Here is a 26,680-nt window from a genome sequence, read left to right on the forward strand (position 1 = left end):
TTTGGTATAATTTAATTATGGGGAAAGCTTAAGGAATGATTTAGTTTTTAAATGTGTGCGTACTGTAAGGAGAGTTTTAGTCTCGCTGCAGCAGCTTCTAGGAGATGAAGGATAATATTGCAGTTAAAGCAGACAGCAGAGATCCAGGCAACCCAGAGGCTACTCTCAGCTCCATCAGTGTCTCACCATGTGACCTTAGGGAAATCACTTTACTTTTCTATGCCTTAATCTCACAGTCTATAAAATGGGAATGATAATACCTCCTAACTGCACAAGGGTGTTCATAAGAATGAATATGTTAATTAATGTATGTAAAGTGCTTTCAGATCCTGGGATTGAAGGCACTACTAGAAGGGCAAAAGAGAAATGTTTCAAAATTAGAAATATCATCACTCCAAAAAACAGAGCTTCCTTGGCCTTGTTTTCTGATCATCTAAAAGAGCTGGTGGAAATTCAAAATCTTGAATGTTTGAATTTTGAAAAGCTTCTTACAAAATGTTTTTTTTCTTCTTTTTCTTCCCCCAGCTGTAGTGCAGAGTACATAAAACCAATCCTCCAAATCTGGAAGTTCAACATTAAGCATATTGTCCATTATGAGGGTAATTTTTAAAAACTTTCTCTTCATCAGGTAAACCCAGTCCATGTACTTAGATACGTGTTTTCCTAGGCAATCCGCCTACAGTGAACCTTTTTCATTTCACATGTTACTTTAAGAATTATACATATTACAGAAAGTGATGGTTAAATATCTAAGGTGATACTCTCTGTACATTTTCTCATCATCATTGAATAAGAGAATGACTCATTTCTTGATTGATAAGCTGAACACTAGAGAAAACTCATCTATAGATCTTATGTAAATCACACTAGGACCTTCAGCACAAAACTACCACTTGAGCCAAAACAGTAACTCCTTTAACTGGCAGCTGTGGTAGGCTATTATCTTTGAGACTACCCACAAGGCTGGGGATATGACACACACACTTTTCAAGCACAATTTCCCCCCTTCCCATGTCACTGTTCACCATAGCAATAATATTTTGTAAATCTAAAAAATTGTCTCTCAGTGACTGTCACATACACATAAGATGTGAATGGAGGCAGTACAACACTACCTGGCAGCTGTTTTCATGCCAAAAAAAAAAGTTCTCCAATGATTAATTGTCAAGAGGTGTGGGGAAGGGGGAGAGAAAGAGGCCAGCTAAATAGTTTAGCAATGTGAAATTTATATGAGCAGTAAATCAGTTCATAAACCTGTCTGTTGCAAATGCCATGGCTTACTCTGATCAAAATGCTCCAGCAGGAGTTGCCTCTAGGACCTTATAGCTCAGTGGAGAATTGCAACCATTAATCTGAAGAATATTAAGAAGTGAAACAAAAAATAAACAACGCCCCTATCAAAGCCTCGAGTCAAGTGTCTATGGTCCTAAATGTACTTTGTCTATGTCACCTCGGCTGCTAAATGCTTTCTATTGATCTCTCTCTCATACTCTATTTTTTAGTTATTTGTTAACATACAGTCCACTTGTTTCATTTGTACAAAGTGTGTCTTAAAACAAAGGGCTGGGATGCAACTATTTGCGAGAGCAATACCTCCCTTGGTCTCAGTCCTTTGTTCTCAAAGCCAGTGACACCTAGGGAAGGAAGCTGGGTTTCCCAGGCTCTGGGCTAGATTCTGATTGTAGGCACATCTTGAGCAAAGGGGGCTGCCCAAACTGCCTCATGCCAGAAATAACTCTACTCCCTCTGTAGCTACCCCTCCTGTTCACTGGCCCAGTATAAGGGTGTTCAAGATAGGGGAAGCCTGCCTGGCAGCTTTTTACACAACTTTGGGAAAGTTTGAGGGTCCTTTGTGTGGTCTGCGCTGTGTGTTAGTGTGTGTTCACCTCAGACCAGACCCACTCAGACAAACCACCAGGAACAAGAACATAGAACAGGATTACAGTCCAGCAGCTTCCTCTGCTTGCCTGCTACATGCTCCCAGCTCAGTCAGTGCTAAGACCTTCTGCTGGGTGGGGTGGGGGCAGAGGGTACATCCTTGCAGGAACCAGGAAGTTCTCCCAACATGCCACAGTTTGTAGTCCACAACTTGTAGTTCCCATGGCTGCTGTTGAAGCATGCTGGACCTTGGGCTACACCTCTAAGGTACAATTCTGCCTCCTGGTCCTGGGGGTGGGGCAGTAGTTTGGTGTTGACAAACCATTCTTCCTCAGATGCTCTGGCCAGTGATGGGGGTGAGGAGAGTCAAGCCTGTGTCAATTGCTTGCACCTACCTGTCCTTTCCCTGCCCATTTGCTCCAGGCAAGCAAGCGAGTGAGTGATCAGCCTTGCCTACACCTACACACCCAGACCCAAGGTCCAGTAGCCCCCGTAAGGGGGTTCCTTACTCCTTGAAGCAGGCACATAGACTGAATCAAGTCTAGCACTAAGAGTTCTCAGAAACACAGCAGGATTAAGGGCCTGATCCTGAAAGGTGCTGAGCACCCACCCACAGGTCTCATTGACTTCAATGAGTGCTGAGAGAGCTCAGCACCTCACAGGATCAGGTCCTTATTGGGTCAGTTTGTCTATTTCCAAATGTTTCATTACCAGAAATAATAATACTCCCCCATTCTGCCCTCCGCCCCACCAGGCCAAACAGCATGTTAAATAATGAGACTCTTTTGAAACATGAACACAGTGGCAGTCTGGACAAGTGGTACCTGAGGCAGCGTGTTCTATTATGAGTGTGAGACAGGCCAGAACATCCCTCAGGACAACTTTCAACTCTGTTCTCTGTATGTGTGTTGAGGGAGAGGGGGGATTGTTTGTTTTTAAAACCAGAGTGGTGGTGAGATGTGGCAGGATGACGTTGTCGCAGTTTCAGGGTAACTGCATCTGTGTTTCCCCCGCCAGGGTCTCTCAAGGGTGCCCACTTGAGGGTTTCTGGCTGCCAGCCATCCACCTCTCTCTCACCCCTTCTGACTGGGGGTTTTAAGGCTGCACAGCACCCTGGATACACTGCAATAGCCCCGGCAAGCCAGTCTGCCTTCAAAGGCCGGTGCCTGTGCATTGTTTCTCTGCGGGGGCTATGAACAGTGTATTGCCAGCAGTTACAAGTTACCACACCGCATGCACATTTATTCTTCAGGTAACAGAGAAAACATATACCAAATAATAAATGACCCTATATGCATGCTAACAGCTTACTGGAGGTCACCCATCAGTCTTATGGGGACCCAGTAGCTCAAAGTCTTTCCAATTCTGCTACAAGGGTTGGGGCTCACCTTGGACAGCAGGTCCTGGCAGTTTGCTGGTGGAGGAAGAAGGCTTTGAGTCAGTTGAATCCAAAAGTCCTTTCTCTGTCGCTGGCCTCTGGTGAATCCAGTTTGAAGTACTATAGGTGAGGCTCCCCAGGAGGTGATACCTCTCTGGAGGTGTTATAGCCAGTGTGATTTGCTTTAATCACCCCTTCCTGTTTTCATTTCCTGGAGGAGCTGTGGTAACCCTCTCCTATGACATGTGTACAATCCCTGGTCCACAATGATACATAAGCTATTCATACTTAAGATACTGCAGGAAGTTGCCCTAGCTGTCACAGGCATATTTAAAAAAATAGAAGCCGTTTTTTTCCCTTCAGAAGCTAGAAAATAAGGTTACTGATCTGAAAGAAAGCAGTGTTTGTGGTAAGATATGAGACACCTGACTAGATATGTGTAGGGCCCTACCAAATTCACTGTCCATTTTGGTCAATTTCACAGTCGTAGGATTTTTAAAATAGTTAAACTTGAAATTTACTATTTAAATCTGAAATTGCACAGTGTTATAATTGTAGGGGTCCTGACCCAAAAAGGAGTTGTGGGGGGATTGCAAGGTTATTGTAGGGCAGGGGAAGGAGGGGTTACGTTACTGGGCAGCTGGAGAGTGGCAGCTGCTGGCCTGGAGCCCAGCTCCGAAGACAGAGCCGCTGCCAGCAACAGCAGCGCAGAAGTAAGGATGGTCTGGCATGGTATGGCCACCCTTACTTCTGTACTTCTGCCCGCAGAGCTGGGTCCTCAGTCAGCAGCCGCTCTCTGGCTGCCCAGCTCTGAAGGCAGCAGCACAGAAGTAAAGATGACATGGTCTGGTATTGCTACCCTTCCTTCTGCGCTATTGCTGGCAGGGCGCTGCCTTCAGAGCTGGGCCCCCGGCCAACAGCTGCTGCTCTCTGGCCACCTAACTCTGAAGGCAACGCAGAAGTAAGGGTGGCAGTAACGTGGCCCCCTCCCCAAAATAACCTGTTGACCCCTGCAACTCCCTTTTGGGTCAGGACCCCTAATTTGAAAAACACTGGTTTCCCCTGTGAAATCCCTATAGTATAGGGTAAAAGCACACAAGACCAGATTCAGGGGGGCAGACCAGATTTCACGGTCCGTGATGCATTTTTCCTGGCCGTGAACTTGGTAGGGCCCTAGATATGTGCAAAGGCTGCTTCTCTCCCCACCCCCCACATACACTTTTTCACTGGCCACCAGAGCTGAGATCAGTTCAAGTGTCTTGGCCACAAATTTGGTTAGCGAGCAAGGAAACTATGCCTTTGTTCCAACACTGACAAATCTGGGCTTGATTATCTAAAATACAACCATCTGCAGCCACTCTAATCAATGGCACATGCATGGGGCATAAATACTGGCTGCATTGTTCATGCGAGATTTTCATTAGTTCAGATTGTTGTGCTGTGGGAAAGACTTAATGGGATAAAGCGAGTGGCTGTGACTTATCCAAATGCTAGAAGGGGCCATGTAACACATATGAACTGTGGGTAACTTGTCCCCTTTGGTAACTGGTCCACAGAAGATACGAATCTATTTCAGCTACTGACTAGAGAAGCTGCTGCTTTAGTTCAAGTGGTAGAAGCTTATAGGAGATCTTGAGTTGAGACCCCCATCATATGGTGCTGTTTGCAGTCATACTTTTCAAACTGCAAATGGCTAGAAAAGCTGACTATAGCACACGGGGGGAGAGGAGGGCTATTCACATTTTGCCCCTTAGCAACTTCAGAGGAGCCCATAGCTCTCACTATATTTGCACCAAATGAAACAATCTATCCAGTTTCTTATATTGGTGCACATCACCATATTAGCCAAATGCTTGTTCTCCGTCTTTATCATTAATATGGAGGCTTGGACACTGTAGCCACATGGATCAAATCAGTGATTATATACTGGAACCTGAAGTCTCCTTTGACTGAAGCTCTATGGCAGCCATAGATTGTATTGTTGCCCTTTCTGCCAATATCTGTGTCCCGTTCTGACACCAGGGTTACCCCCTCTGGTGAATGGCAGCAGATGCCCAGGGCTTTGCAGGTCGGCTTCCCAGTAGAGGAGAAATCAGTGATGTGGAGTCTGGAGATATGCTGAGTGTATCTTGTTTTATTTACTTACATACATACACCAATCCTGGAGCTGAGGTCACAAGCAGCATGCAGGCAATCCCCTCTTTCAGGAATCTCAGCTCAACACCAGTGCCCAATTCTTAGGGAACACTTCTGTCACAAGAACTGACTCTAATCAGAGACCAAAACTGAGAGCAAATTCTCCTGCTGCTTATACAGTTGCCACTCCCCAGAACCTTGCATAACAAAACTAACAGCACACACCATGTCTTCACAACACTGAACATTTGCTCACATACTAAGAGAAAGAACTTGGAAAAATATTTGTAACAGCGCCATCTGGTGACACCTGCCCTAGCTATTAGAGAATTGGTTTACTATGATCTTTACCATAAGCATGAGGCTACTCAAATTTTTCACGCTTTTTTCTTGTGACAAAGGCTGTAACAGGAACAAGCAATGGTAGGCTATGAATCCATTCTCTTGACTGATAATACTGACTGTAGCTAGAACTGGAAACAGAACAAATGAAACCTTTCTCAAGTGGTTGGTACTCTCTTAAAATCATAAACTTGTGGTCCTTCTTGGACACTATATTGGTCCAACTGGACCAGTACACAACATGACGCTAGTTTAAGTAGCGGCTTTTGTTCTTCTCCTATCTGTATAGCATGACCTTCAATCCTACTCCCACTCTAAAACCCACATTTGTTTATCATTACATGAATCAGCAGTTGACATGTTTGCTTTGTATTCTGAGACAGCTCTTAAAACTACCCTCTTCCTTTGAATTCTGATAGGCAGATTAAAGGGGCATCCAGTCACATGGTTGAATCTACAGCCTGCCTGACAACCTTTTCATCATATTCATTGCTTCCTCTCTCTCTTTCATTACAAAACAATGATTTGATTTTTAAAAGTCCACTCCATATCTGCCCACTTTGGGGATTGCTTTATGACAGCAGGGCCTGTTTGTAACCAATTTATCTTCTTTTCATCATGAATGTTGATCTGGGCTATACCAGATTAAACGCCTCCTACTGCGAAGTGCTACTTTATGGGAAAGATTGAGCATTTTCGACAATCTCCCAAACCAGAGCCAAGGCCCATAGCTAGCAGACCACTTAAGCACATGCTTAACATTAAGCAAATGCTTAAATGCCATCAAAGTGAAAGGGTTTTAAGTGCCTGCTTAAGTGCTATGCTGAACTGAAGGCCAAAAGAGGAAACCACTGCAACTTCCCTGGCTGAGTTTTGGTCAGTCTCATATATTCAAAGCAATGGTGGAAGCCAAGGCCATCATAGGTGGATTGGACTCTTCCTCTTCTTTGCTTGTGAAAGCCAGTGTAGAATAATGAGGACTCTTACTGAAAGAGCAAGTCAACATCTCACCCAATAAGAGCCTAATCCTTGCAACTATAAGAAATGCAGTGAATCTGACCCATGCACAAGCAGTCATAGGACATTATGACTTCACCAACTCCTGCCCATCTCTAACTTCCCTTTCTTGGGTAAGATTGAGAAGATTGTGGCTTCAGCAATGTTTCATCTCCGCCCTGAACAAAGAGTAGAGCCACACGGAAAAAATCTTAAAGAAATAGTCACAAAGATTGAATGAATTTGTGCCTCTTGTGTTGGCTTTTCTCAAGCCTTACTAGTGTGAACACGCACTGAAAGGAATTTGAAAGTCCCAATGTTTGGATATTGACTGAAAGCAAATTTTGAATTTCACAACAGCAGTCGACAACAGTGTGAATTTTTGAGTTTTCTACTTGAATGTGCAGTTTGAAATTCATGCTGCTGCTGTTTAGTTACATACAATTTTTCCTGTCAAGGAACAGACGTGTTCCCTCACCATTTATATAGCCAACCCACACAGCATGAATTGCAGACAGTAACTGTTCACAATGTACTGTTCCCCAGCGACCTGCAGGTTGATGATGATTCACTGGAAAAAACCTGCAAATAATTTTAGATGAAGAGTCCAATCAATAATCTATTTGCAGACAATTCACCAACACAAAAAGAAGTAAAATTCATTGAATAAATTATTCATTAGGAATTATTTATCCAGTTCTAATTAATGAAGTTAATGGGAATACTCATGCTTAAATTTAAGCACATTTGTATGTATTTGCAGGGTCAAGGTCTGAGCAGGAACTTCAGGCTCTGGGATGAAATCCTGTCCCTATAGAAATCAATGGCAAAAATCCCATTGACTTCAATGGAGCAAGGATTCCACTCTTGGATTTTAGCTTAATGGCCCATCTTTGCTATTCTTTAATCAGTCAGTGTGGTTGATAGTGAATGATGCAACAAACTCCTCCTTCTAGACCTGGGTTTTCCGTTTAGATGCATGGAGTCTTTCCACTAGGCTCACCTACTGTGACGTTCCCCTGGTGTTATCTGGACCAGTGATCTGCTAGGTCACTCCACTCCTCGACTCTGGGAGCCAGCCTTACCCTGCTCTGCTTTGAGAACCCCCACTCCCGGCCGTTCACGCACAGCCTCTAGCATGTAAGCTGCTCCCAACTACATGAGCGAGCACTTTTGGCCAGCCACTGCTTGGACTGTGAAACCAAATGACACTAGCCAATATCTTTGGTCCCAGACACAACCCTAGGAACCTCCATCTTGCAGTGTCCAGTTATGCCTGCTAGACACTGTAAGCCTATATGAGTTCATCAATTTAACAAAGAAATTGATATGTACTAAGCTTCTTATCCCAAGGGGAGTCTCTGACACGCTTCAGACCAAATGCACTGCTTCAGGTAGAATAAACAAACAAATTTATTAACTACAAAAGATGGATTTTAAGTTATTATAAGTCAAAGCACAAGAAGTCAGATTTGGTTCAATGAAATAAAAGCAAAATGCGTTCTAAGCAGATTTTAACACTTTCAGTGCCCTTACAAACTTAGATGCTTCTCACCACAGGGTGGCTGGTTGTCCTTCAGCCAGGCTCTCCCCTTTGATCAGTGCTTCAGTCGCTTGGTGGTGGTGTCTGTAGGTGGAAGAGAGAGAGAGCATGGCAAATGTCTCTCTCTTTTATCATATTCTTTCTTCCCTCTTGGCTTTGCCCTCCCCCTTCAGAGTCAGGTACCATTACCTCATTGCAGTCCCAAACTGACCAAGGGAAGGGGGGTGACTCACCTGAGAGTCCAACAGATCCTTTGTTGCTACCTAGGCATGCAGTGTCCTTTGTTCTTCTGAGGCTGGGCTGGGTTTGTCCCATACATGCCTGATGAGGTGTGAACTGCCCCTCTGCTCCTGGAGAGTTTTTGCCTGGACTTGTTTTAAGCCATGAGGACACATTTTCAGCCTCCTAACTATATTACTATAACAACAATGCTCAGTGCATCATGAGCCTTCCGAAGACATCCAAAATGACAAACTTTGCACTGGATACCACACAATCATATTATAAGGATGAACATGGGGGTGCAGGGTATTCCCCCAAGGTACAGAGCATCACACCTACAAATAAACATTTTAAAGCAAGTGGGAAAATTTGGGTAGCTCGTCTGTAACACCAATAACTTTTTTGTTATATCATAAATCATAAGATTGTTAAAAGGAAATCCTTGAAAACTAGGAGTGTGGCTGACCCCCAAAGTTTAGATCCAGATTGGAATTTGACCAAGGCTTGGGGGTGTTCAGATTCAGGATCTTAGCTGGGGTCCATCTATATTTAAATTAAAGAAGAAACAATTTCTGCTGAAATGGAAATTGTGAAAATTTGAGAATACTTTAAAACTTAATTTTTCTCCGTAAATAGTTTAGTTTGGCCAAATATTTTTAAACTTGAATGCATGAAGCTAAGTCCCACTCCACAAAAGCTTTTAAAAACATGCTTAAATTAATCATGTGAGTAGCCCCATAGAAATCCAAAGGAAGATACCTGTATGTACAAATCTAAACGCATGAGTAAGTGTCTTCAGGACTAGAGTCTCTGGTATCTAATATAAGTGGTTTGATTGTTATATGTGCTGAGCACTCACAAATCCCAGCAGAAATAAATGGGATCTGTGGTGGATTTTCAAAAATATCTTGTTTTTGTAGGTACCTGAATGTGGAATTAATACCTTAATGTAGTCAGTCAAGTTTGAAAATTTTGGCTTTAATCTACTATAAATTAAGGTTCTTCTTCACTTGATGGTCTCTGTGTGTATTCCACATGTGAGTTCAGAGATTTTAGTAAGCATTATCCATTGGTCTGCACATGCACCGTAGTTCTCCTCCTGCTCTTAACTGATAGTAAAAGGGGAGGTGTGGAGTGGCACCTCTCCAGTGCCTTCTTACCGCTGCATGGCCTGAGTCAGAATCCTCTGTGTCCACAGCTTCTTCCTTCGACTGCTTCAATCTGTAAATACATTGTACAAAGTTTTAGTATTTTATTCTTTTTGTCGGAAGTACTAGTTGTAACCGTGCCTTTTTGGGCCACAACTGAGAGTGCCAAATTCAGGACAAACTGCTGAGAAATAGGGCAGATGCACCCCAAGACTGGTGGCTAATCCCCCATAGGATATCCCAAACCAGCAACAAAAGTAAACTTCTGTTTCACCACACTGGCTAACAAGAAGTCAGAAAAGCAGTTTCCTTAGGCATTCCAGTTCTTGTATTACCACTGAAAACACTAGACTGAGAGAGATGTTTCAAGGGCCTTTTATACCTTCTGCCGTGTGGAGGGAAACCCATTGTTTCAAACAAAGCCCTCAGCACAGCTAGTGGGAAATTATAGGTAAAAGATGGGGTTTGGAGTCACATGGGCAAGTCACATGTCCATGCATAATTTTGCTTAGTCACCACAGGAAATTATTACCTATCCCTCAGACAGCACGTTTGCAGGACAGTCCATTCAGTGTAGATGGGCATCTCCCATGGTCCATTGTCAGTTAAATGTCCTTTTGATGAGCCATGTAATTTGAATAGTCCCTCCAAGATGTGCAGGCTGAATACCTTGTGGGCATTACCCCAGGAGCAAATATTTGAAATCTAGGTATAGAGCAAATACTCATAACTTCAAATACAAAAATCATACATGCATACAGATAGCATAATTATAACCAGCAAATCATAACCTTTTCATAGACATCTTACATGCCACATCTTTAAAAGTGGCCAAGAGTCCTGTGGCACCTTATAGACTAACAGACATATTGGAGCATAAGTTTTTGTGGGCTAATACCCACTTCGTCAGATGTATGTAGTGGAAATTTCCAGAGGCAGGTATAAATATGCAAGCAAGAATCAGGCTAGGGATAACAAGGTTAGTTCAATCTGGAAGGATGTGGCCCTCTTCTAGCAGTTGAGGTGTGAACACCCAGGGAGGAGAAACTGCTTTTGTCCTTGGCGAGCCATTCACAGTCTTTGTTTAACCCTGAGCTGATGTTGTCAAATTTGCAAATGAACTGAAGCTCAGCGGTTTCTCTTTGAAGTCTGGTCCTGAAGTTATTTTGCTGCAGGAAGGCTACCTTTAAATCTGCTCTTGTGTGTCCAGGGAGGTTGATGTGTTCTCCTACAGGTTTTTGTATATTACCATTCCTAATATCTGATTTGTGTCCATTTATCCTTTTACGTAGGGACTGTCCAGTTTGGCTGATGTATATGGCAGAAGGGCATTGCTGGCACATGATGGCATATATTAAATTGGTGGACGTGCAGGTGAATGAACTGGTGATGGTGTGGCTGATCTGTTAGGTCCTGTGATGATGTCGCTGGTGTAGATATATGGGCAGAATTGGCATCAAGGTTTGTTGCATGGATTGGTTCTTGAGTTAGTTACTATGGTGCGGTGTGTAGTTGCTGGTGAGAATATGCTTCAGGTTGGCAGGTCTGTGGGCGAGGACTGGCCTGCCTCCCAAGGCCTGTGAAAATGGGGGATCATTGTCCAGGATGGGTTGTAGATCACTGATGATGCATTGGAGAGGTTTTGGCTGAGGACTGTATGTGATGGTCAGTGGAGTTCTGTTGGTTTCTTTCTTGGGCTTGTCTTGCAGCAGGAGGCTTCTGAGTACACGTCTGGCTCTGTTGTTCTGTTTCCTTATTTCCTTGTGTGGGTATCATAGCTCTGAGACTGCTTGGTGAAGATCTTGTAGGTGTTGTTCTCTGTCTGAGGGGTTGGAGCAAATGCGGTTGTACCTCAGTGCTTGGCTGTAGACAATGGATCGTGTGGTGTGTCCGGAGTGGAAGCTGGAGGCATGAAGGTAGGCACAGTGGTCTGTGGGTTTTCGATATAGGGTGGTGTTAACGTGACTGTCACTTATTTGCACCGTGGTGTCTAGGAAGTGGACCTCCCATGTAGATTGGTCCAGGCTGAGGTTGATGGTGGGGTGGAAGCTATTGAAATTGTGGTGAAATTCTTCCAGGGTTTCCTTCCCATGTGTCCAGATGATGAAGATGTCATCAATGTAGCATAGGTAGAGAAAGGGCGTGAGTGGACGAGAGCTGAGGAAGTGTTGTTCCAGGTCAGCCATAAAAATGTTGGCATATTGTGGGGCTATGCAGGTGCCCATAGTGGTGCCACTGGTCTGGAGGTATATATTGTCACCAAACTTGAAATAATTGTGTGTGAGGATAAAGTCACAGAGCTCAGCAACCAGTTGTGCTGTGGCATCATCAGGGATACTGTTCCTGACAGCTTGTATTCCATCTGTGTGTGGGATGTTTGTGTAGAGAGCCTCTACATCCATGGTGGATACGATGGTGTTTTCTGGAAGATCACCAATGCATTGTAGTTTTCTCAGGAAATCAGTGGTGTCATGGAGATAGCTGGAAGTGCTGGTGGCGTAAGGTGTGAGTCGAGATCTTGTACAAGATTTGTTGCAAATATAGAACAGTTGTTGCAACAGTAATCTATATTGTCATATTTTAATTAGATAACATCACACTAGTGTAGTCAGTTAGTTAGAGTCCTGGGGTTCAAAGAATTGCATTTCCTGCCTGCATTCCTTGTCAGTGAGCAATGAACACCAACACTGCCTTTAGTGCCTCGGCAAGGCTCACATCTTGGCTAAGTGCAGCATTTGCTGCTCCTTCTCTCCCAGAATTGTGAGGGTTGAGACCTAAGACTTAGAAAATATTTGACGGAGAAGCCCATGAGATCACAATCAGATCCAGGCGAGGAAGACCCCCTTGTACATTGGCCTCAATCAACAGGCAGCACCCCTCCGAGCATGAGCTAGAACAGGATGGCTCACTCCTGCGTCTTGCGCTCCCACCCCGAAGAGGCCTGAGAAGCACTACTTCATTCCACCTAAGGAGGCAGAGTTTCTATTCTCTCACCCACCTCCCAACTCTCTCATGGTATGAGCAGGCAGTGAAAGATCCAGGCTGCAACACCTCAAAACTACACCTTTGGGCAAGGGTACCAAAAACTTGATTTTCTAGGGAGAAAGGTCTTCTCTGCCTCTCTCCAATTTAGAATTTCAAATTATCAGGCCCGTCTAGCTAAATGAGACTTCACTAATTATGCAAAGTTGTTGGATTTTAAGGACAAGCTCCCTTAGGAAGATAGAGCTCAGTTTTAGTCCTTAATTGATGAAGGCAAATTAGTGGTAAAAACCTCTCTCCAGGCTGACGTGTATGCTGCAGACACTGTGTCCAGAGGGATGGCTATAGTCATTGTCATGAGGAGAGATTCCTGGTTACAATTTTCATGTTTCTCTAGAGAGGGGCAGAGTACCAATCAAGATCTGCCATTTGATACAGTTAGCCTGTGCCGTGAAAAGGCAGATGAATCTCTCCATTCTCTCAAGGACTCAAAAACAACACTTTGTTCTTTGGGTATTAATGCCCCTGCCCCTAAAAGAAGGCATCACAAACAGGGGTACAGAGCAAGACCACCTCCTCAACCATTTTACCATCAACTCTTCCACAAACTACCATACAAAATCAGATGGTGCAAAGGCCCAGGTTCACAACATTCACTGCCACAGCTCATTCTATCCCACAGTCAAATAATTTCTTTTGATGGGACCTGTGTCCCTTTATTGATACCACATCATTCTTCCCCTCAGTTTTTTTGGAGGCCACCTTACCCAATTTGCCCAAAGCTGGTAGGCTTTAACAACAAACGGATGCCGGAAATTATTCACTATGGCTATCTGATTAACTTTCTGTTACCACCTACCCACAAACTCCCTTCCCGGTTCCTTTTCAGGGACCAATCTCATTAGGAAATTCTGCACCAAGATTTGAACTCCTTTCTCCAGCCGGAAGTCATAGAAAGAATTCCACCTCAATATCCAGAGAAAATATTCTACTCCACATAGTCTTAGTCCACAAAAAATGGGGGATGGAGACCAATTCTTAACCTATGCTAACTAAATATATTCATCCAAAAATGAAAATTCAGACATGGTCACATTGGCATCAATAATTCTTTTTCTGGTTTGTGGCTTTTGACATGAAAGACACAAACTTTCACATAGATATTTGCCCAAAAAAGGTTCCTCAATTCCTCCTTGGTCAAAACTATTAGCAATTCAGAGTCCTTGGGCTAGCTATGGCACCCGGGGTCTTTACAAACATCTTTTCAGTGGTGGCAGCTTGGATGAGAAGAAATAGGTATAGCAACTTCCCATTTGTTGATGACTGGCTTCAGATAGGTGGATTGTACAAGGATGTCCATTTGCTAACCTGATGCCTGCTCCTTCTACTACCTTCCCGAGGAATTTGTCAACCATGAAAAGTCCACTTTGACACCCCAACAAAGTCCATAAACTTCATAGGAGTGATCTTGGATTCAACTACAGCGAGAGCCTATCTACTTATTGAGAGATCCCATGCCATTGGTGATCTCATAAAACAGGTCACTTCAGAGTTTGGACTTCAGTCAGAACTTGCCTTTCCCTCCTTGCCCACATGGTCTCATGTTCATGATGCCATTTGCCAGGCTTCATCTCCTTTGCCTGCAAATCTGGCTTCAGTCCATCTTCACCAGAAAAAGTCAACATCAATTCTAAAGTAACAATTCTGTCCAAGATTCTGGCCTTTCTGATCTGGTGGATGAAGCTGGAGAAAGTTTGAGTGGGGACTCCTTTCCTCATGCCTACAGTTAAAGCAACTATCATTGCCTCCCTCTTAGGTTGGGGAGCTCATATGGATAATCCATACTGACCAAGGCATCTGGACCCCTTGTGTGTCCAGGATGCATACCAATTTACTGGAACTAAGGGAGGTCCATCGGACCTGCAATGCTTTCCTTCCATTCAGCTGATCCCAGCATATACAAATAATGTCACACAATATGACAACCATCTTATATATAAACAAGCAGGGAGGAATAAGATCTCTATCTCAGTGTGCAGAGATAGTCAGCCTCTGGAACTGATGCATCAAACATCACATAACCCTTTCAATAGCATGCTAATCAAGTGTGTAGAACTCCCCATCAGACAGTCTCAGCAGACATTTTTTCACAGACCACAAATGGGAGATTCATGATTTGGTCCTGAACATGGTCTTTCACCAGTGGAGAATGCCATCTTGGGACTTCCTTGCTTAACTGGAGCAAAAAACTTCCCCTGTACTGCTCCAGAGGAGCTCTAGGCAGGGGCTCCAAGGGAGACGCCCTTCTGCAACCATGGAGGGATCACCTCAGATATGCCTTCTCTCCCATCCCAATAATACCACATGTCCTGTGGAAAATGCATCATGACAAGGCTCGAGTCATCCTTATTGTGACCAACTGGGTGAGACAGTTCTTGTTCACAGACTTACTGAGATTTTCAATCCATAAACCCATCAACATCCAACCATTTCCAGACCTGCTAATCCAACACAACTGGGGACCATTGCAACTTAAGGCCTGGTATTTGGATGGACATCAGATGTAGAGTGTTCACGTTCCTGTGTGGTTCAATCTATCTGTGACAGGTTGGATCACAGAAACCCCCTTGGGGCTGCCAACTGCTGTGCTGTGACTACCCCTGAGCCCGTTTCCCCTGGCAGCTTGGGACTTCAATGCCCTGCCTGGTTTGAGCCAGACCCAAGTCTGAACCACGTTTCCCCAACAGCTGCAGGCTTAATTGAAAACAGCTTAAGAAGTGTTCCTGTCTCCAGCAATTAGATGCCTAACTCCCAATGGGGTCCAAACCCCAAATAAATCCTTTTTCCCCTGTATAAAGCTTATACCAGATAAACTCATAAATTGTTTGCCCTCTATAACACTGATAGAGAGAGATGCACAGCTGTTTGGTCGTCCCCCCCTTTCAGGTATTAATACATACTCTAGGTTAATTTATAAGTAAAAAGTGATTTTATTAAATATAAAAAGTAGGATTTAAGTGGTTCCAGGTGATAACAGACAGAACAAAGTGAATTACCAAGCAAAATAAAACACGGACGTCTAAACCTAATAGAGTAAAAAGCTGAATACAGATAAAATCTCACCCTCAGAGATGTTCCAATAAGCCTCTTTTACAGACTAGCCTCCTTCTAGTCTGGGTCCAGCAATCACTCACACACCCGTGGTTACTGTCCTTTGTTTTGGTTTCTTTTAGGTATCCTTTTGGGGTGGAGCGGCTATCTCTTGAGCCAGCTGAAGACAAAATGGAGGAGTCTCCCAGAGGTTTAAATAGACTTTCTCTTGTGAGTGGACACCCCTCCCTCCCCCTGTGTAGAATCTCAGCTACAAGATGGGGTTTTGGAGTATCATGGGCAAGTCACATGTCCTTGCATGACTCAGAACTTACAGGTAGCAGCCATTGTTCACATACTACCTTGAACATCCTCAGGTAGACTTCTTATGTGGATTGGAGCCTTCCAAGATCCGTTGTCCATTAAGTGTTTCTTGATTGGGCAATTAACTTGCAAATTCCTTTCTAAAGATGCTGTCCGAATGCCTTACTAAGGCTACTTAAAATCAGACAAGTACACAGCCAATATTCATAACTTCAATACAAAAATGATACATGCATACAAATAGGATGAATATATTCAGTAGATCATAACCTTTGCAGAGAGATGTTACATGGCATACGTAGCATAAAACATATTCCAGTTATGTCATTTACATTCATAAGCATATTTCCAAAAAGCATTATGGGGTGCAACATCACACTATCCTCAACCAGTAAAGTAACAATTCTGTAACATTTGTAAGGGATTTAAGCCCCACTCAAGAAAGGTAGAGTGATGACGCTCAAGTGTATATTCATGGAGGCAGCACTTCACCCTCCATCGGACTCATTTTGTGGAGAGAGTGACTCAAATACATCAGCTTCAGTATGCAGTGCACCATCAGGGATGTCTGCAGCTATGTGGTCCCATTCGCTGGTACCAAAGAAAAGGCTTAGGCCCTCCACAGGGTATGTGCTGTTTAGGAAAGACCGAAATAAAGGCAAAGGTGGTGGAGTAGCATTGTATATCAATGATGAGGTAGACTGTAAAGAAATAAGAAGTGATAGAATGGATAAGATAGAGTCTGTCTGGCAAAAATCACATTGGGGAAGAAAGCTACTAGAGCCTCCCCTGGGATAGTGCTTGGGGTGTGCTGTAGACCGCTGGGATCTGATCTGGATGTGGATAGAAACCTCTTTAATGTTTTTAATGAAGTAAATACTAATGGGAATTGTGTGATCATGGTCATGGGAGACTTTAACTTCCCAGATACAGACTGGAGGACAAGTGCTAGTAATAATAATAGGGCTCAGATTTTCCTGGATGTGATAGGTGATGGATTCCTTCACCAAGTAGTTGCTGAATGAACAAGAGGGGATGCCATTTTAGATTTGATTTTGGTGAGGAGTGAGGACCTCATAGAAGAAATGGTTGTAGGGGACAACCTTGGTTCGAGTGATCATGAGCTAATTCAGTTCAAACTAAATGGAAGGATAAACAAAAATAGATCTGTGACTAGGGTTTTTGATTTCAAAAGAGATAACCTTAAAAAATTAAGGAAATTAGTTAGGGAAGTGGATTGGACTGAAGAACTTGTGGATCTAAAGGCGGAGGAGGCCTGGAATTACTTCAAGTCAAAGTTGCAGAAACTGTCAGAAGCCTGCATCCCAAGAAAGGGAAAAAAATTCATAGGCAGGAGTTGTAGACCAAGCTGGATGAGCAAGCACCTTAGAGAGGTGATTAAGAAAAAGCAGAAAGTCCACAAGGAGTGGAAGATGGGAGTGATTAGCAAGGAAAGCTACCTTACTGAGGTCAGAACATGTAGGGATAAAGTGAGAAAGGCCAAAAGCCATGTAGAGTTGGACCTTTGCAAAGGGAATTAAAACCAATAGTAAAAGGTTCTATAGCCATATAAATAAGAAGAAAACAAAGAAAGAAGAAGTGGGACCGCTAAACACTGAGGATGGAGGCTAATGAAGATCTTAGGGATAATGGTAGGACGACAAATGGGAATGAGGATATGGAGGTAAATATTACCACATCCGAGGTAGAAGCCAAACTTGAGCAGCTTAATGGGACTAAATTGGGGGGCCCAGATCATCTTCACCCAAGAATATTAAAGGAACTGGCACATGAAATTGCAAGCCCATTAGCAAAAATTTTTAATGAATCTGTTAACTCAGGGGTTGTACAATATGACTGGAGAGTTGCTAACATAGTTCCTATTTTGAAGAGAGGGGGAAAAATGTGATCCGGGTAGCTACAGGCCTGTTTGACATCTGTAGTATGCAAGGTCTTGGAAAAAATTTTGAAGGAGAAAGTAATTAAGGACATTGAGGTCAATGGTAATTGAGACAAAATACACCATGGTTTTACAAAAGGTAGATCACATCAAACTAACCTGATGTCCTTCTTTGAGAAGGTAGCAGATCTTTTAGACAAAGGAAATGCAGTGGATCTAATTTACCTCGATTTCATTAAGGCATTTGATACAGTTCCACATGGGAAATTATTAGCTAAATTGGAAAAGATGGGGATCAATATGAAAATTGAAAGGTGGATAAGGAACAACGGGTCACACTGAAAGGTGAACTGTCAGGCTGGAAGGAGGTTACTAGTGGAGTTCCTTGAAGCCTTTAAACCACGATTTGAGGACTTCAGTAGCTCAGACATAGTTTAGGAGTTTGTGACCGGAGTGGGTGGGTGAGATTCTATGGCCTGCATTGTGCAGGAGGTCAGACTAGACTATCATAATGGTCCCTTCTGACCTCAAAGTCTATGATTCTAGGTTCAGTACCTCACTTGCGTGTCGTTACTGAAGCCAAGTAGAGGCAGAGAGTCTATGAGACATTCTGGGAAGTCTCTCTCCCTGAAGCACTCTTCAGCTAAGAAGAAGGGATCACCACCTCTGGGGTCTGTGCCAGGTTCATCAAGGGCATCCCCTGAACGATCTCTGCAGCAGAGCCATCAGTTATTGCCTTTCTCAACCATCCTGGAGGCATATGCAGCCACAATGGACCTGCTTCCCTGACGGTCCAGGAGGGCTTACAATTGGTATAGATGCTTGCGGCATCTACTTTTACCGCATCAGGAAACTAAGGTACCACTAACTCTCAAGCTTCCGCAAAGATCAATGCAGCTGAAAGGCAAACCTCTGATGATATCCCTGGTATCACCTTCTCTGGGCTTGGGCTACCTATCCCCAGTCCCAACCTGTTCTGCCCACCCCCACTCTATTGTCAGAAGTGCATTTGTCTGTGTCGCATCCAAGACAGAGAGCATAGCTTCCATCAGAGTACTGGAGATGACTGGTCACAGCACTGGCCTTCTTTTAGGGGGCAATAGCCCAGTCAAGGATGGGTCCAAGGCCCATATCAGTGGTTGTTTTGGACACTTTGGGGAGCCCCTTTTTCTGCTCAGACCTCCCCTCAACCATCTCATTCACGGTCATTGAGACCACTCAAAAGGAAGTCGGCACCAAAGGCATCATTTTCCAGATCCTGGTGTGACACTGTAAGGTATATGGGTGACCATTTATAATATTATTGATACCAGTATTACAAAATTGCAATGAATCTTACAAGATGTGCCATGTAATGTATCAGTGAAAAAGTTATGATTTGCTAAGTATGATCTTGTTTATGCATATGTATCATCTTTGTATCGTGAGTTATAAATGTGTGATATATCTGCATCTCAAACTTGTGTTACGTTTCTTGGTGACACCCCCAGACAGACTGGCATGAGCACTATCCAACCTGCTTATTGGCCCTTCAAGGACAATCAGCTATATAATGAACCTATTGAAAGAAGCCAGGGGCTTCACCTGTGAGTCAGCAGGACATGTAGGGACATGCCTGTGGACAGGGGACTCCAAGTGCTTTTCCATGCCCATGTGCTGTGATCTTGTGTTTGGGACAAAGGATCTACAAGCCACATGGCAAAGGATATAAAAAGACATCTGCATCTTCTCCATTTTGTCTTCAATCCATCTCATCTCTGGAGTAACTTCTCTACAAACTGAAGCTTTGACCGAATGACTGATAGACCCATCCAAGCTTTGGATGTGTTCCGGAGGGACTTTAAAAGCCAGCAAACTCACCAATGATGGACTCTGATATATGGACTCTGAAGTCATATGTATGTATCTGATTGCTTTTCATTTATAATAAAACCCTTTACGTTTTAGATACTAAAGAATTGGCTGGCAGTGTGGTATTTCGAGTAAGATCCAAACTAATATTCACCTGGTAATGTGGCTGGCCCTTTGGGGATCAGAAGAACATTTTGTATAGTAAATAGAGTTTTAAATAACTTCTCACTTTACTGGACCTCTATTGGCTGATTGGGAGCCAGAGACTGGGATGCAATACAGGGGGCTGTCTGATTTCTTTTTTTTAAACTTCTTGATAACCAGAGTGGGGGATCAGGAGCACAGTTTGTGACTGGTTGGTGAATCTAACTACAGTGTTAACCATCAGTTTTGGGAGAATCTGCTTTCCTTTTTACAGCCTGCCCTCACCTTGGCATTTTCAGTGTGGGCTACCCGAGGCACCTGAGGTCACACTCGATACCGAGATTGGTAATGAACAGCCAGAAGTCACTCAAGTGGGTTCCCCACCACAAGTCATGAAGCAGCCACCACCTAAGAAGCCTGCTGCATCCTCTTCCTCATCACCAGCAACTAACTCACTGCTGCCGGAGGACCACAAATCTCATCAAGATCTGCTGAAAATGGTGGCCTCTGTTTTTGATATTCAGGCAGAGGAGGTGCATGAAAGCTCTCACAAGTTGGTGGACATCCTGGTATTGGCAGCACCTGCCAGGATGACTATGCCAATTAACAAAGCCATTATGGAGCCAGTTAAGGCACTTTGGCAGACACAGTCCTCCTTGCCTCCCACATCAAAGTGAGCTGAAGGGAGGTTCTACCTCCCTTCTAAGGGATATGAGCATTCATACTCTCACCTTTCCCCGGTTCCTTGGTGTTAGCAGCTGCTAATGAATGGGAGAGACACGGACATCAAGTATCTATGCTCAAAGGCAAAGATTCAAAGACACTGGACTTGTTTGGGCACAAACTTTATTTCTTAGACTTCTGCAACTCAGAATTGCAAACCAGCAGGCACTCCTGAGTCGCCATGATTTCATCCTTTGGGAAAACATTATAAAATGTAAAGACAAGTTACCAGAGGACTGTAGGCCGGAGTTTGCAGTAACAGTGGAAGAGGGCAAGATGGTTGCCAGAATTGCACTCCAGAACAGTTTAGATGGCATAGACTTAGTGGCTTGAGCCATGGCATCAGCTATTTCTATAAGAAGATGGTTACAGTCATCTGGGCTCCCCACAGAGATCCAGCGGACCATCGGGGGCCTCCCTTTCAAAGGTCCCTCTTTGTTTTTGGATAAGATGGACGATAGGTTCCATAGCCTCAAAGATTCCTGGACAACACTGAACTCACTTGGAATCTATATTTCAGCCACAAAGAGGAAACAGTTCCATCCACAACAGCCATACAGATACCAAGGATTTGCTCCCCATTCTCAAGATCTGCTGAGGAGAAAGGGTAGGGGTTATAGGAGACAACCTCCACCAACCTCTTCTTCAGCATCAGTGGACTCATCCTGTCCAGCCGCCTCATCCAAACAGGCATTTTGATGAGTTGGTCAAGGGCAATGTACCAGCTACTGTAGTTCCACCTGTTTCCCACCTTTTGTTTACAAATCACTCATCCTGCTTCCTAAGTGCTTGGACCCAAGTAACATCAGATTGATGGGTCTTAAGCATGGTGGACTTGGGATATGGCCTCCAGTTCATTTCTACCCCTCCTTTTCACTCTCTTGCCCCATCCCTCTTCAGGGATCACTCTCACAGGATTGTCCTTTACTGGGTGGTCCAGTCACTTCTTCAGGCTGGGGTCATAAAGGAAGTCCCATTGCGTCTCAGGGGAAAGGCTTCTATTCTCACTACATCCTTATTCCCAAAGCAAAAAGGAGGTCTAAGGCCTATTTTAGATCTAAGAAAGTTGAACAAATTCCTAAAGAAAATAAAATTCTACATGGTTACCATACCTTCAATCATTCCCTCCCTGGAACAGGGGGGACTGGTATGCTGCCCTCAACTTAAAGGACGCTTACTTCCATGTTGTGATACACCACAACCATCAAAAGTTTTTCAGATTTGTGGCAAACGGGTCCCAGGATCAGTTCACGTTACTTCCATTTAGTCTCTCAGCTGCTCCTTGCATGTTCACAAAGTATATGGTGGCAGCACATTTACAAAAATTAGGAGTCCATGTTCCCATGTCTGGATGACTGGTTGGTCAGAGGTAAGTCTGAGGCTCCAGTGTTATCCAGTGGATTCACTGTCCTGTCCACATTGGATGCACTGGGACTTCTAGTAAATTGGGACAAATCAATTCTAAAACTGGTACAGAGAATAGTGTTTGTTGGAGCAATCTGAGGCCAAGGCCCTGCTCCCACCATCCAGGTTCAAAACATAACTGGGCCTGGTTCCCTGACTGAAAGCATATCCTCTCTTCATAGCACGCTGCTGCATTAATCCCCTGGGTTACATGGTAACGTGTACCTATGTAGTTCAACATGCCAGGCTGCATCAGAGAAAGCTGTGGGGATGGCTAGCAGCAGCATATGCCCCAAGTTCTCATCATTTGGACAAGGTGAGTCCAGTGCCAATACCAGTTTTGTCATCTCTGGATTAGTGGATGGACCCTCTGAAAGTCTGTGTGTGGGTCCTGTTTATCCCTCCACTACCAGCCCTCACTGTAGTCACAGATTCACTATCCCTGGGTTGGGGGCCTCATATGGGGTACCTGCTGACTCAAGGTCTCTGGTTGGTTGTCTCAGAATCTAATGATTCATAGAAATGTCAGGAAGTTAAGAACTGTTTGACTAGCTTGTACAGCTTTCCTCCTGCATATAGTAGGAAAGAATTTGTTAATTCTAACAGACAACTTTGTGACTATGTTTTACATAAACAGAAAGGGAGGGAGTGCCATCTATTCAGCTATGCGAAGAGGCAATTAACTTCTAGGACTTGTGTATAACCAATTCAGTACATTTTAAGGCTGCTTATCTTCCAGGGAAACAGCACATGTTGGAGGATCGATAGAGCAGTACCATCTCTGATCACCACATGTTGTCGTTACACCCAGATTCAGTCAGATAAATCTTCCACCTCTGGGAGACTCCCCAAGTGGACCTGTTTGCAACAAAACCCAACAGAAAATGCCATCAGTTTTGCTTCAAGCAAGGTCTCAGCCCGGGCTCACTGATGGATGCTTTTCTGCTGCCCTGTAAGGACCCCAACCCACTGTACGCCTTCCCTCAGATTCCCTTTCTACGCAGCGTCTTGTTCAGAGTCAAACAAGGCCATGCTTGTCTCATCCTTATAGCATCAGCATGGCCTTGACAACACTGGTACGTGATCCTACTGACCCTGAATAGTAGAAACCCCTTTACTAGGGGCTTCTGAATAGTAGAAACCCCTTTACTAGGGGCACTTACCCAGATAAATGGAAGCACTTCTCCATTTGGTCCCGGCAGAAAAGGATCTCTGGAACATGCACCCCTGCACCTCAAACTGCACAATCTTCTATGCCGAAAACATCAGATTTGGCTATTAGCTTCCAGATGTACTCTTATAAAACTATCTCGGCCTTCTATGCCTCGGTGGATAGTAGATCCCTTTTCTCCAACCCCGTCATCACCAGATTCCTGAAGGGCTGGGTCATATTGTACCCACATGTGCAAGATACTACCCTTCCTAGGGATCTGAATTTGGTCCCAGCAAAGTTGATGGGCCCACCATTTGAACTCCTTACAACTTGCTCTCTGCTTCACCCCTCTGTGAAGGTAGCATTTTTAGTTGCCTTTACCTCAGCCAGAAGGGTGGACAAGTTGAGACCCATAGTGTCTGAGCCTCCCTCTACAGTTTTCCATAAGGATAAAGTTTATCTCTGCCTTCACCCAAAGTTTCTCACCAAGGTAGTCTTTAATCTTCATGTTAACCAGGCAATCTGTTTGCCAACATTCTTCACAAAACCTCATGCACATAGAGATAAGATGAGACTTCCTTCATTGGATGTGATAAGGGCTTTAGCTTTCCACCTAGAGTATACTAAGTCCTTTAGGTCCTCCACACAGTTTATTGTGATTGTGGACAGAGCTAAGAGCTGACTAGTTTCCACTCAGAGAATCTCATCTTGGATCTCTTTGTTCATTCATTTATGCTACCAATTGGCTAATATAACCCCACCAGCTAGAGTATTGGCACATTCTACTAGAGCAGTTTTCTTGGTGCAGGTACCTATCATAGACATTTGTAAAGTAGCAACTTGATCATCAGTCCACATATCTGATTCTCATTATGCTGTTTCCCCATTAGTCCAGGACTATGGATGTTTTGGATGATTTGTCCTATATTCATAATGTTCAGGTGGAAGCTGAGCCCACCTCCATGTTTGTCTGCTTGTGAATCACCTACAGTGGATTGGCCATGTGCAGGCACTTGAAGAAGAAAAAATGGTTTCCTACCTTTCTGTAACAGTTGTTCTTCGAGATGTGTTGCACATTCCTTCCCCACTCTATTGGAATCTTCCAGTTTGAAGGAACTGAGAGGAATGTGTGGCAAAAGAGGATGCTTGAGCTACCCTGACAGGTACCTCTGAGAAAAATTTCTGTCAGCTGTGCACGAAGTGTGTGCACTACACTTCCAGTGGAATATTCATGTGCAACACACCCCAAAGAACAACCGTTATGGAAAGATAGATGACCATTTTTTACTTACCTATAACGGGAGGCTCTTTGAGCTATGTGGTCCCTGTTTGTATTCCACTATCGGTCCTTCAGCCCCTCTACTGCAGATCCCCTTATAACCTTGGTTCAGAGCATGAGGAGAACCACCGTGCACCTGCAGACCAATGGACATCGCTTACTAAACATCTCCTGATTCATGCACATGGTGCAGCTGTGTACCCACATGTGGAATAGAGATAAGGACCTCAAATCTCAAAGAACCTCCAGTTACAGGTAAGTAACCTCCATTTATTTGGTGGTCTTTTTCTTGAAGACTTTAGAGAATTTTGTTAACATGATTACTGGCTTGACTTCAACATAAGAGCCTTAAGAATCCAGCTATATTTTGAATGCATTTTGAAATTTATAAATGTTCATTTTTTGCTCTCCTGGTATCTGGTGCTCTTTATGCAAAATGTATTTGTCAAGAGATGCAGTATTTTTGACAGAGCTACACTAAACCTTTAACAAGTAGGGCTCTAAAATTACAGGCCACAAATCTCCCCACTAAGCACTATTTACTAACGTGATAATTGTGGAACATTCAATGATGTGTTAAGTGCCATGGAGTGGCAGTATAATTACAGTATATGGCAAGTTACAATATAAATAAAAAGTAAATACATGATTATTTTTGGCTTAGGTCACATGGTAAATACTAAGTGCAATTATAGTACCAACTAATTTGCAGGAATGTGTAATTACTCTGGGGCTCAATTCATTTGCAAAGACTTGTCCAGCTTTTCACACTGTGTTAGGCCATGGAAACTATGGAGAATGGATTATTCATGGCTATGGGGCAGGAGGGTTCCATAGCAAGTGAGTCAAATCTTATATTTTAATGATTTCCCCACCACCAACCCTACAGAGGCTCTGTAGCCACATGATCTGTTTGGTTAGGATTTTCAAAGAGATCTAAGGGAGTTAGGTGCCCATTGAAGTCAATGGGAGTTGGGCCCTGAAGTACATGGAGCTGATTTGACAGTCTCAGCCCAAGCTGCCTGAGCTTTCTGGTCTCACTTGCACTGCCTTAGTGGGAGCTTTATTTTCCCCCTTTGAATCAGTCAGCCAGCAAGTGGCTGTGTGAGGTTCACAAATCAAAGGATATGTCTAGTTATTGCTCCTCATGCAGTGGTCCCAGGGATTCTTCCATTCTGTAACTCCTATTCTTCCAGGTGCAAACAGCTGGTTTGCATTAGGGGCTTGGTTTGTAGGTCTGCATTGTACTGGCCAAGATTTTTGGCACCATTTATTTAACCCTTCTGCCAGGCGAAGCCAGCAGCAACCAGGGATGGGCTCAATATTTAGAGGTTCCTTTCCATCGTTACAACACAGAACTGGCTTTAGCTCCCACCCAGTAACCTGGGAAAATTACACACCACCCCGGGCGTCTCTGAGAGGCAATACTTCCCAACTCGCAAGCACAGAGTCTGAGTGTAGAAAAGAAACTTTTAATAAAAGGATTTAAGTAACTCGGCATTAATTTGGGAAAACACCACAAACAGGATTCATAAACATAAACCACGAGCAAAGACCCACCCCCCAAGTAATTTGGGCAGTGTCCTTTTCCCCTCGGGTTCTTAAGTCCAGCAACCCAAAAGTCCCTTTAGCAGGCCAGTCCCTTCTCTGCACCCCACTTACAGTTGCTGTCCTTGGTCAATGCAAACCCAAAGTTCAGAGGTGCATCTGCAGAGTTCACCTCCCACCCTGGGTGGAGGTAAGATAGGGTGACCAGACATCCTGATAAAATGGGACTGTCCCAATTTTTAGTTCTTTGTCCCCTGTCCCAACCGATGCACGATGTCCCAATATTGCGGCTTTGGCCGCTCCGGCGAGTTTTTTTTTTTTTCCTTCAGCAATTCGAATCCGACCGCTTTTTTTTTTTTTTTTTTGCTTCTCCCATGTGTCCCGATATTTTGTCCGTTTTATCTGGTCACCCTAAGGTAAGGAGGCACCTTACTTGCTCTGCTGCTTGGGCACTCATCTGCCACCCCTCTCTGCCAGCTGCCCTGCTGGCTGCTCGCTGCCCCTCTCTGCCCATCCAGCCACTCGTTTGCTGGCCGACTGTCAGTCACCTTCTGCTGCCAGCCCTCTCTGCTGTGACCTCTGCATATCAGTCTCTTAGTTATTTTCAGCTCTTTGCAGGCTGGGCAGAAACACTGCCCC

The sequence above is a fragment of the Eretmochelys imbricata genome, chromosome 2, assembly GCF_965152235.1.
Source record: "Eretmochelys imbricata isolate rEreImb1 chromosome 2, rEreImb1.hap1, whole genome shotgun sequence".
Lineage (NCBI taxonomy): Eukaryota > Metazoa > Chordata > Testudines > Cheloniidae > Eretmochelys > Eretmochelys imbricata.